The sequence below is a fragment of the Aethalodelphis obliquidens genome, unplaced genomic scaffold, assembly GCF_003676395.1.
Source record: "Aethalodelphis obliquidens isolate GAN/ISIS:26980383/991018 unplaced genomic scaffold, ASM367639v1 scaffold42, whole genome shotgun sequence".
NCBI lineage: Eukaryota > Metazoa > Chordata > Mammalia > Artiodactyla > Delphinidae > Aethalodelphis > Aethalodelphis obliquidens.
The window spans coordinates 2,218,845-2,226,922 of record NW_020837986.1 but is presented as its reverse complement, the minus strand read 5'-3'; the positions used below and the strand labels follow the sequence as shown (position 1 = coordinate 2,226,922).

Sequence of the window (8,078 nt, the reverse complement as noted above, 5' to 3'; positions counted from 1 at the left end):
CCCAGCAGCACAGCATCTTCAAATCTCTCTGTCTCTCTGCCCTCTGCTTTCATTGTCACATCTCCTTTTCAGACTCTAAGCCTCTTCCCTCCCTCTTTCACTTGCAAGCCCCTTGTGCTTACATTGAGCCCACCTGGAAAATCCAGACTAATCTCCCCATCTCAAGATCCTTAATTTACTCACATGTGCAAAGTCCCTTTTGCCACGTAAGGTAACATTCACAGGGACTTCCCTGGAGGTCCAGTGGCTAGGGCTCGGTGCTTCTCCTGCAGGGGAACTGGTTTAATGCCTGGTCGGAGAACTAAGATCCCGCTTTCCGTGCAGGGTCGGGGGGAAGGTAACATTCACAGGTTCTGGGGATTAGAATGCAGACATCCTCAGTGGGCCATTCGTTATTCCACCTACCACAAGAATTTGTGATATTCCTGGCACTGCTGTGAATTCACGTAACTCTCCCAACAAACCTATGAGGCAGATACTATTATTTTGTTGATTTCCAGATGACAAGGTGTATTAGTTTCCTATTGCTGCTATATCAAATTACCACAAACTTAGGGGCTTAAGCAATACAAATGTATTATCTTACAGTTCTGAAGGTTAGAAGTCCTACACAGACCTTACTAAAAATCAAGGTATCAGCAGGGCTGCATTCCTCTCTCTCAGTCCAGGGGGAAACCCATTTCCTTGATTTTTCCAGGTTTTAGGGACCCCCCGCATTCCTTGGCTTGTGGCCTCCTTCAGCTACAAAGCCAGCATCGATGAGCCAAGTCCTTCTCACATCACATCATTCTGACAGTTCTTCTGTGGTCACATCCCTCTGCACCTTCTCTTCTGCCTCCTTCTTCCAATTTTAAGGGCCCTTGTGATTAAACTGGGCTCACCTGGAAAACACAGATAATTCTCACTATCTGAAAGCCAGCTGATTAGCAACCTGAATTCCATCTTCAACCTAATTCCCTTTTGCCATATAACTTGGCATATTCACACATTTGGGATTAGGATGTGGATATGTTGGGGGGAGTCAATGTGCCCACCACACAAACCAAAAGCCCAGAGAGGCTAAGTAATTTGCCCATGGTTATATAGCTATACATAGTCTGGTTATATAGGCAGACTCCAAACGCAGGTTGTTTGGCTGCAGTGGCCATGCTGTTAAGCACTGCACTGTGCTTCCCTATCTCGGCAACCCTACAGTGAGGTGGGTATGATTATGATTATGATGTGTATTTTACAGATGAAGACACTATGACTCTTAGGGATGATGTGGCTTGCCTGAAATCCACATGGCTGGTGGAAAGCAGAGGTAAGTAAGACTCAGCTAAGAGACGCACCCAAAACAAAAGAAAGAAACTGGCTGATGGGAGGCTGTGACTATTATCCTTAAACCAAGATTTCATAGATTTCTGTTCAACTGACAGCACTTCTCCAGACATTCTCCAGCACCAAGCTCACTCCCTCGTTTCTTCCAGGCCACTTCTCAAATGTCACTATGACCACTCCATCCAAAATAGCTGCTCTCATCCCCCGCTATCCCCTTGTCTCACTTTAATTCTCTTATTGCTTGACACACATATAAGTTTTTTTTTTTTTTTTTTTTTGCGGTACGCGGGCCTCTCACTGCTGTGGCCTCTCCCGTTGCGGAGCACAGTTATTTAGTTCCTTTTTTATCACATCTCTCTCTCTCTCTTTTGGCCACACCACGCAGCTGGTGGGATCTTAGTTCCCCAGCCAGGGATCGAACCCCAGCCCACAGCAGTGAAAGCATGGAGTCTTAACAACTGGACGGCAAGGGAATTCTCCATGTCTCTTTTGATAGAATATTGATATTCACATTTTGTTCATACATTGTTTTTCTGAGTTCTGTTAGTTCTTTGTCCATGGTTTCCTTCAGTCCTTTGAGCATTTTTAAGGCAGTTGGTTTCAAGTCTTTGACTCATCTGTTCAACGTCAGGGCATTCTCAGGGATAGTTTCTGTCAATTAATTTTGTTTCTTTGACTGGACCATACTTTCCTGTTTCTTTGGATGCTTTGTGATTGTTTTTTTCTGAGATTGGGCATTTGAATATTGTAATATGGTAACTGAAAATCAGATTCTCCCACTTCCCCAGGGGTTGCTGATCTAGATTGATGAAGGCTGCAGTCATCCATTTGCTTAGTGATTTTTCCCAAACTATTTTACATAGGCTGTATTTCACGTCGTATGTAGTCGCTGAAATCTGTTCCTTCAGCTCATGTTCAACTAGTACCTTGACAGAGATTTCTTGGCACACCTGGAACTTAAAACAAAACATACCTCTCAGGCTTTGCAGATGGGCTCTGTGTTGTGGAGGCTGTTTGCAGCTCTGCTTTAGCCCATACTCCCTGCTTGCACTGAGCCATCTTTTTTTGTTTTGTTTTGTTTTTAATTAATTAATTTATTTATTTTTGGCTGTGTTGGGTTTTCATTGCTGCATCGGAGCTACTCTTCGTAGCGGTGCGTGGGCTTCTCATTGCGGTGGCTTCTCTTTCTGCGGTGCAGGGGCTCTAGGCACGCAGGCTCAACAGTTGTGGCACGTGGGCTCAGCAGTTGTGGCGCACGGGCTTAGTTGCTCTGCGGCATGTGGGATCTTCCTGGACCAGGGCTCAAACCCATGTTCCCTGCATTGGTAGGCGGGTTCTTAACCACTGAACCACCAGAGAAGTCCCCTGAGCCATTCTTAAGTTGCCTTTTTTTTTTTTTATTCAGCGTTCAGTTGGTTGCTGTAAACCTTGATGGTTTTCCAAAGTTCTTACAAAGTTGATTCTGACAGTATCTGCTTGTTTTCTCAGTGTTTCTATGGGGGAGCTTGGAGCCCCTTGTCTCAGCAGCAGTTTGGGGCGCTAATAACAGAAATACTATACACTAGGCGGCTTATAAACAACAGAAATTTATTGCTCACAGTTCTTGGAAGTCCAAGATCAGGGTGCCAGTGTGGTCGGGTTCTGGTGAGAGTCCTCTTCTGGGTTGCAGACTGCCGACTTCTCGGCTTCTCAGTTGTATCCTCACATGGCAGAAAGCAGAAAGAGGAAGCAAGCTCTCTCATGGCTCATAAGGGCACTAATCCCACTGATGAGAGCTCCACCCTCATGATTGCATCTAATCCTAATTACCTCCCCAAATCTCACTTCTTAATACCATCACATGTTGGGAGAGAGGAGTAAGGTTTCAACATATGAATTTGGGGAGGACATAAACATTCAGTCCCTAACACGCTCCAACATTTTGTTTTTTAAAAGCTTCCCTGGTCACCTTTGTAAAGCAATTATACTCCAATAAAGATGTTAAAAAAAAAAAAAGCTTCCCTGGTGATTCTAATGGGTAGGCAAGGTTGATATCCGCTACTCTGGGAGCAAAACCTTGGCATCCCTGCTTTCAGCCAGCTCCTTAGGTGACTCTGATGCAGCCATTCTGAGCTTTGGGATCCTGAAGATTAAATAAACCTAAGATTAAATAAACCCTGGGACCAAGCTCAGGAAGTCTACCGTCTCTCATTTTCCTCCCGTTCCTGGAAGCCAGACAGGATGAAGAGATCAACCTTTGTGGGCGTGGCTCTCTATCCACGGACTACAGCACATGGTGCCATGGAGACACCTAGTGGTGAGTTGCTGCACTGAGGGTTACGGAGATAACTGGCTCCTTGCTCCCATTTGTTTCACAGAAGAATCAGAACCAAGATAAAGAAAGGGGCCCAGGACGCGCCAGATTCCTGCCTCCAAAGTGTGACAGTTGAGTTGAAGTTTTTCAGCAATAGATCTCTGTTGGGACTCAGCATATGGGACCTGCACCGGAGCTAGCATCCCCTGAAATCTCTAAGATTTCCAGTTACATAAGTTACAAGCTTTTAAGTAAATGCAGCTGAGAGGGTGAAGGCTTCCCAGTTCAGCTGAACTCCAGGGTTTACCCCCTCACAGACATGAGGTCCTTGAAGAGTAAGTAGTTCTGGGATGACCAAGAGATTTCTTCCTCTCTCAACAGGTGTGATCATGGACAAGTCTCAGCTTCCTGGTATGGTGAAGACAATTACCTGCCTCAATTCTTATTGCTATGGAAGATAAATGCAATGTGTTACTTAGTAAAAGAATAAAAATAAAATAGTAAGTGTGTAGTTTGATCCTGTTTTTGTTTAAAACTATGTATATATCTTTATACCAATACATATATTTATCTTTATGTAAGTTTGTACGGGTGTGTATGTATATTTATGTATATCTGCATGAAGTGCTGTCTAAAACAATGTTCACCAAACAGGTAGTGAGGTTGGAGGTGATTTTTGCTGTCCTCTTTGTACTTCTCTAACTTGTTTATGATGTGCATGTACTATGGGTTTTTTTTGGCCTCACCACTCGGCATGTGGGATCTTAGTTCCCCGACCAGGGATCAATCCCACACCCCCTACATTGGAAGCGCAGAGTCTTAACCACTGGACCGCCGGGGAAGTCCCGCTGCTCATACAATTTTTACAAGAGAAAACTGAACTTTTGGGTTCTTTGTGCAGCTACAGCAGTGGCTCCGGGAAAGATGGAGGCCGGGGCAGGTTTCCAGTCTGTGGCTCCGAGAGGCAGCACTGGAGCCTCAGGAGGGTGGGCGCGGAGGCTGCCCTGGGCCCAGGTGGGACTCTGGGGCCTCCGGTACGAATGGGCCCGGTGCCGGGTCAAGGGCTGTACCGCTCCCCAATGCCCGGAGCGGCCTATCCGAGACCAGGTATGCTACCAGGCAGCCAAATGACACCTCAGGGACCTTCCATGGGACCCCCTGGCTCTGAGGGGAGCCTTTCAGTCCGACCTGGCCTGGCCCAGTCAGGGATGGACCAGTCCCGCAGGAGACCAGTTCCTCAGCAGATCCAGCAGGTCCAGCAGAAGGCGCTCCAGAATCGGAACCACAGTGCAAAGAAAAAGAAGATGGCTGACAAAATTCTACCTCAAAGTGTTCGTGAACCGGTACCAGAATCCCAGGCCTATACGGATCTCTTGGCTTTGGAAAGGAAACTGGACCAGACTATCATGAGGAAATGGCTAGATATCCAGGAGGCCTTGAAACATCCCATCAAGTCAGCCTTGTCCAAATATGATGCCACCAAACAAAAGAGGAAGTTCTTTTCTTTTTTTAAGTCCTTGGTGCTCGAACTGGACAAGGACCTGTACGGGCCAGACAACCATCTGGTAGAATGGTACAGGACCGCCACTACCCAGGAGACAGATGGCTTCGAAGTGAAGAGGCCAGAAGATGTGAATGTACGGTGTACTGTCCTGCTGATGCTGGGTTACCAGCCTCCTCAGTTTAAATTGGACCCTCCTCTGGCTCGGCCACTGGGCACCCACACCCAGACCCGTCCAGTGACCATTCAAGCACTGTGGCAATATATTAAGACGCGTAAGCTCCAGGACCCACCTGAGCGGGAGTTTGTCATCTGTGAAAAGTACCTCCAGCAGATCTTTGAGTCTCAACGTATGAAGTTTTTCAGAGATCCCGCAACGGCTCCATGCCTTGCTTATGCCACCAGAGCCCATCATCGTTAATCATATCATTAGTGTTGACCCGAATGATCAGGAAAAGACAGCTTGTTATGACATTGATGTGGAAGTGGATGATACCTTGAAGACCCAGATGAATTCTTTTCTGTTGTCTACTGCCAGCCAGCAGGAGATTGCTACTCTAGACAGCAAGATCCATGAGACAATAGAAACTATCAATCAGCTGAAGACCCAGCGAGAGTTACATGCTGAGCTTTGCCAGAGACCCTCAGGGTTTCATCAATGACTGGCTTCAGTCCCAGTGCTGGGACCTCAAGACCATGACTGATGTGGTGGGTAACCCAGAGGAAGAGCGCTGAGCTGAGCTCTACTTCCAGCCTTGGGCACAGGACAGGAGGCCGTGTGCCAATACTTCTACTCCAAGGTGCAGCAGAGACGACAAGAATTAGAGCAAGCCCTGGGAATCCGAAATACATAGGGCTTCTCCCACAGCCCTGATTTAGCTGCACCGATTTCTTTATTTGGGCCCTGTGCTGCCTGCCTCATGGCACCTTCCCTGGTCTTGCTTGGGGCCTTCCAGGGGGTGCTGTTGGCTCTAGGACAACACCAGAATGAAGAGGGTCTCACGTGATACCTGTTACCCTCTTCTCCCACTCCATTCCTTCCTACCCGCAGCTTCCCTTTGCCCCACAAAGTTCCCATGTGCCTGTACCCTCCCCTGGTCTGCAGAGGACCTCTAGATAGGATTAGAGAGAGAACCCATAGTGGTAATCAGTGCATTGAATGGATTGGGCCTAAGGCCAAGTGGTCTTCAAGGGATCAGCTACACTGATCCTGCCCTTCAGAGACCCAGGAGTTGGGAGTTTTAGCCCCTTCTCCAAGACTTAAGCCTGGGGGCCCTCTATAAGCTAGTTGATCTCGGCTTTCCTGATAACAGAATCCAGTTTCCTTCCTTCCCTCCACAGGTTTGGAGCATACTCGCCCTTCACTTGCTGCCCTCTAGCACCAAAGGAATCCTGGTTCTGGGGCTCCACTGAGCCCCAAGTCAGTCCGCAGCCCTCTGGACTGGGCTGCTGTCTCAGTGCTTCTCTTACTCCCTCGTAGGGGGTCCGCATCAGTATTGGAGTTTGTTCTTTTAGTATTGCTCCCTCCCACCACACTCCCTGTAGCTGCATTTTAGGATTCCCTCCTACCTGTCCTAACCCAGGGCATTTGAGTGGGGGAATCTTGCCTTTCCCTGTCAGAGCCCCAAGGGCCCTCACCTAGGGTACTGTCATTGCCGGCAGAGGCTGTTCCTTCCTGCTGTTGCTTGGAGGTGTGACTCATCCATTCATTCCACCCTGCCGCCCCCATCCTTTCACGGAGAAACAGGCCTAAAATCAAACGGGTAAAAGCCCCGGGCCATCCCTGTCTTCCTGTCCCTGTCTTCCCAGTTGACACCCGCTGGTGACTTCCAGGGCACTGAGGAGTGAAAGCACCTATAGGGCTGGAGAATAGCTCTGAGTTGGGTTTGTAACTCTTCTCTCTCCCTGCCTCACAGGACTGTGACTCCCCAGCCCCTGCCCTCAAAGCTTCAGACCCCTCAGGTAGCAGCAGGACCTTGTGATCTTGGCCCCTTGCAACTGAGGTGGTTTTGCATCTTTCCAAGACAGCCTCAAATTCTTCTTCCAGGTTGTATCACCCCTGAGTTAGCATAGCCCAGGCTCGCAGACTCAACACAGCAGAGTGGGAGACAGCTGGGCACAGCGGGAATCCCGTTCAGCATGGGCTCTAAACCCACAGAACTGACAAAGCCCCTGCTTCCCCACCCCCTCCTCAGGCTTCTGTGAGCACATCCTCCAGCCCCGTATCCCTGCCTGTTCCACACTGGGGACAGCAGAACTTTCTCCCCGTCTTCCCCTTATGTCCTTATCCCACTCCTCCCTTGAAAGGTTCTCCCCACAGTGACACTGGACAACCTCTGTCCCTGGGGCTGGAACCATGAGAAGGGGACTCAGCACTCCTACACAGTGTCCCTGAACATAACTTTTTTATTAACTGAATTATTATGTTTTCTTCGTGGACCAAATTTTTTCTTGTACTGCCCCCTTATCGATGTCTCCCAGTTTTTGTTTTTTTTTTTGTGGTACGCGGGCCTCTCACCGCTGTGGCCTCTCCCGTTGCGGATCACAGGCTCCAGACGCGCAGGCTCAGTAGCTGTGGCTCACGGGCTTAGTTGCTCCGCGGCATATGGTATCTTCCCAGACCAGGGCTCGAACCCGTGTCCCCTGCATCGGCAGGCAGATTCTCAACCACTGCGCCACCAGGGAAGCCCAACAGAGGGATTCTTAACCCTTCTTGTGCCACAGACCCCTTTGCAGCCTGGTGAGGCCCATGGACCTCTTCTCAGCCTAATATTTTTCAATGAATAAACTTCCATACAGATTACAGAGGGAATCATTTATATCAAAATGCAGTTATCAAAATATTTTAAAAACAAATCTGTCATATAGTAACATATGTGCTTCTATATTATAAGATTTAGTGATATGTCTAATAACTAGCATAATTTCAAAGTCATGATAAGCAGAAATGATATTTTGAGTTGC

At 48.1% G+C, this 8,078-nt stretch overlaps 1 pseudogene; it reads left to right on the top strand.

Annotated features, from left to right (window-relative positions):
- The first annotated feature begins 4,537 nt into the window (after nt 1-4,537).
- LOC113605068 (SWI/SNF-related matrix-associated actin-dependent regulator of chromatin subfamily D member 1 pseudogene) lies at nt 4,538-5,968 on the top strand (annotated as a pseudogene).
- The last annotated feature ends 2,110 nt before the right edge of the window (nt 5,969-8,078 follow it).